A 4,835-nucleotide genomic window follows, 5' to 3' on the forward strand; every position below is an offset into this window, starting at 1 on the left:
TCCATTCTTCCTTGTGTTTGAAACGTACGCTGCCAGTGTCGAGCTGTGACCGTTCTTAGTTCGCGCTCGTCCTGTGTGCGCTCTTTTCGTGCGTTCCTTTGCGCTTGAGTGTCGAAGGGGCAAGGAATATGGTTTATGGAACTAAATGTCAGGTTGAAGCGCAGATACCGACGACAACGAATAGAGGCACTCAGACAAAAGCAGCGCTGACTTTCATTAAAAACATTTATTTTGAATGTGCATAGCTGCTTATACTGAACACCATATTAAAAAAAAAAACAAGATGATTTCGCGATCGAAGTGGCATTCTTATCTGGGAAGCTCAGCCTTTCCCACACAAGGAAAGGCTGAGGAAAGGTAAGCAATGACCAGTTTACACAATTTTGATCCGCACGTGAAATGGCGGCTGCCTTTATTTCTCTTTTAAGAGTTCACTTGCAGAGACAAACTCTCGCATCTGTCGAAAAGGGTGTGCATCCACAATCGGACAGTGTACAACAATATGACGTTGAATCGCGCTATTCACATAGCATAGCGTTCCCTTAGCCGATCGTTTATACATCGGCCAAACTTTACCACAGGAGATAAATATCTGGTACAACGCACACTGCGTTGCTTTCTGTGAAGCGCTGTCGGTGCTTAGTTTGCATGCACTAACTGAACCCGCTACACTAACGTGCAATCTTAAGTCATTCATAATAATAATTGGGGTTCAACGTCCCAAACCCACGATATGATTATGAGGGACGCCGTAGTGGAGGGCCCCGGAAATTTCGACCACCTGGGGTTCTTTAACGTGCACCTAAATCTAAATACACGGGCATCAAGCATCTCAAACCTCTTCAAAGCTCTTCAAAGCACTCGTGAAAGAAGAAACCACAATACCCTTCATGAGATTAATGTGTCCGAACCAAACAGAAGTAATGGCTTGTTCGCCCTGGGTTCAAGCGCACCGCACACGTAATTTCCCAAAAAGCTGGAGACGTAGTCCAAACGCCGGATGTTATTTTCCTGTGGAAGCTCATGCATGAGGGATGTACAACAGATTTAGAACATCAAGTATACATTGCACTGATACAGTGAAGTCACAATTGTTAATTAGATCATCAGGAACTACTGTGAAGTTGCGAACGTATCTAAATATTCGGACAATCTTTGACCCATGTAAGCTGTTGAGGAGATCCCTTTCACGTTTGGGTCAAATTGTCGGAACTTCAGGAGGAGCAATAAAATCCATTAACTGTTTGACAAATCGTTAGTTCGTGATTAAAAGCGAATGTCATGTTTGAGATGTTACGACGAAGTATGTGTATACGTGACGCTTTTGAATAAGAGACATGAGGTATCGCGACGCACGTCAATCTAAGAGCAAAAAAGTGTCTGTCCAAGACCGAGGAGTCGATCCTGCCGTTACCGATTTAGAAGCGCCGTAGCCGCTGCTCGGTCTACAGCAGTTCACGGTAGAGCGGCTTCGCGAGGGCCACGAAGGTCTGTGTGGAACACATGATGCATGGCTTCCCTATCATCACACTTGGTCGACTCGATGGACCCGCCGCTTCTCCTTCAAGTCGGCGAATCCAGGTCACACTGGTCTGCGAGAACGTTTCACTATCCACGTAATGGATGTGTATGTAGAAGATGGATGGGAGCTGGCGGGCCATGGCTTCCACGACCATCTGCACTTTCCATGTCTGCAGCTTAGTCTTGGTGAGGAGGCACAGGCGCTCCAGAGCGCTCGCAGGGCACAGCAGGGTCTGAAAAAAAAACACATTTACACCATTTACTTCAGCGTGCTTTCTCGCTCACCAGCGAGATGACGCGAAGTGCGTGAGGGACGCGCTTTAAAGGTCATCGTCCCGGTCGTAGCGTTGCGAGCGCGCATACGTGCACTTCGCCCTACAGGGCGTGGTCGCCTGCGTGCACGCTTATCTCGCGGAGGGTGGAGCGGGGGGGGGGGTTGTATGTCTTGTGCTTTCACAGCGATAAAGTTGCAGAGCGTACGAAGGTCACTTCGCTCGCTGCAGCTGCCGCGTTTGCTATACGAGCGCGCTATTCAAACAGAAATAAGTAACAACTGTGACACTTGATAGTTCGCGCTCGTCCTCTTTGTTCGTTTGGTGCGTCCTTTGCGCATGAGCGACGCGCTGGAAATTTCGAGCTCTTTTCAGTTCTGCGCGTTAGATTCCCAATTGTTGCTATCGTATTCATTGCTTCGCCGTTGCGGCGAAACTGACTTTTTTTTGGTATGGTGAAAGGAGAGTAATTTAGTAATACGAAAAATTTGCTTTTTCTGCTTAGTGTCCGTTTGAAGAACAAAGCGCTGCTGGGAGAGATGGCGCTGGAAGGTACCTACCTCGAAGGACAGCTCACTGATGTTGATGAGGGTCATCCTGACGACCAGGGACCGTAGGGTCAGACAGGAGCATAGAGCTCTTGCGAGAGCCCTGTAGTCGAAACGCGGCTTGTCAGAGTCGTCGATGAACCGCAAGTGGGACACCCAGAAGCGCCGGAGGAAGTCCAAGGAAGCCAAGTTCGGCACGTTGCTCAAAGTAAGACGGCCGGACTCGAGGAAGAACGCGCTCGCATCCGCAGGTTCAATGGTCAGTTTGTGGGCGCAGGAAGGGCAACTCTTGTAGCGGCCGTCCAAGTTGAGGCGGATGTCGAGGTCTTTGACGTCGCCGAGCCCGAGGGCCAGCCGGCGCACGGCGCCTTTCGGGAGCAGTCCGCAGGGTGGCAGGGACAGCGCTCGGAGGCGCTCCAGAGCGGGCGCAGCCAGGAGCTCCGTGAAATCGACGCCGTCGCCGAAGTGGAAGGAGCTGACGTTGAGCTCGACGAGGTAGAAAAGCGCATCGAAAAAGTCGCGCAGGGCCGCGCTGTGCACAGCGCCGACGGTCGGGTACATGGTTTGGTCGAGGTTTCGGGCGCGCAGCAGGACGCACAAGCTCCGTAACTCGCTCAACTTGTGCCGAGAGCCCGCAGTGAGGAACTGGCCCCCGAGATTCGGTGTTTCGACGGCCACCAGGACGACTGGCTCAAGCGGGAACACCGCATTGGGCGACAGGGCCAGGTCCCACAGTTGGGCGCAGTTGAAGGCCAGCGTTCTCTTCTGGAACACCACGTTACCGTGAAGGTCGATGCAGTAACGCAAGTCCATCGGCTGCCTGGGGTCCGACTGCGCCGTGAAGGGCGCCTCGCATGTGCACGTAAACGTCTCAAGGTTGAGCAAGTGCTCGGCCATGCTCGAGTACGTCGCCGCGCACAAGTCTGAACTGACTTCGTGCACGAAGTGAACGTGCAAGTCCCTCAGGAGCGGGCAGTAATTCAGGAACTGGAGCAGCACCTTCAGGTTCTCTTTGCCCGCAACCTCGACGTACATCTTGCGGATATTGGTCTGCTTACGCGCTTGCAGGTTGCCCATGCGCCGGATCTTGAAGAGTTCTTCCTTGGCGTCGTCCTTGGCGTCGACGAGCGAGAATTCCAGCTGCGTGACAATCGGCAACGACCTCAGGAGCCGGTCTAGAAGAAGGCTAGCCTTCAGAGGGCATGCGACGCACGAGAGAGTTTGGAGGTTTCGTAGGTCGGACGCAAGCGACAGCAGGAATGCCGGTACCGCTACGATGCAGTTTGATATGTTCAGCGAATGCAGGTTGCCTCGCACTTCGGCTATCTTGTCTCTGAGCACGTCCTCGCTGGCGTTGGCGGGCAACTCGTACGATGACATCGCGAGCGTATCGAGAATTAAAGCTCGATTGAGAGTTAAGCTGGTTGCTGGGACGGCCGCGCTGCTGCCAGCTCGCTCCGAATATGAAGGCTGTGTTGGCTCACACCGCTCCCGCGAGACCAGTAAGCCCATGTCGCCAGCGAATAACTTGTGGCGTGGCGTTTAAACACCTTTAAGTATGCCTGTTCGCATTTGATAACGTTCACAGTTCACTTTTGTTAATGCTATCATGTACCGCGGATATCTCTGTGCGAATTATGGCGCTACTGATAGCCGCTGTTGGTATGTGCGAGACGCTTGCATTTGGATTCTTATAAAACATTTCCCGGCGTATGTCTGTTAGCAGCATTACTCGTCGAGTTTGTTGTTTATGAACAGGAACTGGATCGTGAATTACGTATTGGTACCCAGCCACGGGGACAGCATCGGTGTGTCGTAGCAGTTGTCTTCCATCACAAAGCACTTCTTATTTACATGTCTCATGATGGTTGCTCGTTCTTTTCAGGAGATACCGGGAGCAATAAGACGCTGTTATAATTCCTCGTTAATCTCGCTTGGGGAGTGCTATTTTCCACTCGTGTTTAAGAATCCGCAACACTACCTTGCGCATGCGCTACAAATATATTTTCTCTACTGAAAAGCCTATCAGGACAGTTTGGTTTCTTTATAGGAAGCAGAATGAATCGTCGTTATTTTGCGTTCCTGTTTTGTATAACTTCGTAAGCGACTCCGGACATGCTTCAAGGTTCACTTAATTCAATGAAGTTTTCAATATAGACCAGATTATTTTTATTCTTTGACCCACGTTCGGAGCAAGTCTACCTAATCTCGACCCAAGTTATCACCTGTCGGTGCGACAGGTGTTACCGTATTTACTAAAGCGAACTGTGGCGCTCCGATATTTCAGCCAGCATGAGAATGATGGATAGTACATGGATTTGGCTAGTCTTCGTGCTTGCTGCCTCGAACGCGCTTGTGGCTTCGTTTATTGTTGTGTTCCGGCTTTCGTTTCGGATAGAATTGCTCGTTGTGAATCTCGGTAGCTTATTTTGATTGTTCAGCCTAAAAAGGTCATGGTGGTGAAGTGAGGCTGCTGAACTTTTTAAATAATCGC

Source organism: Rhipicephalus sanguineus, chromosome 9 (genome assembly GCF_013339695.2).
Source record: "Rhipicephalus sanguineus isolate Rsan-2018 chromosome 9, BIME_Rsan_1.4, whole genome shotgun sequence".
Lineage (NCBI taxonomy): Eukaryota > Metazoa > Arthropoda > Arachnida > Ixodida > Ixodidae > Rhipicephalus > Rhipicephalus sanguineus.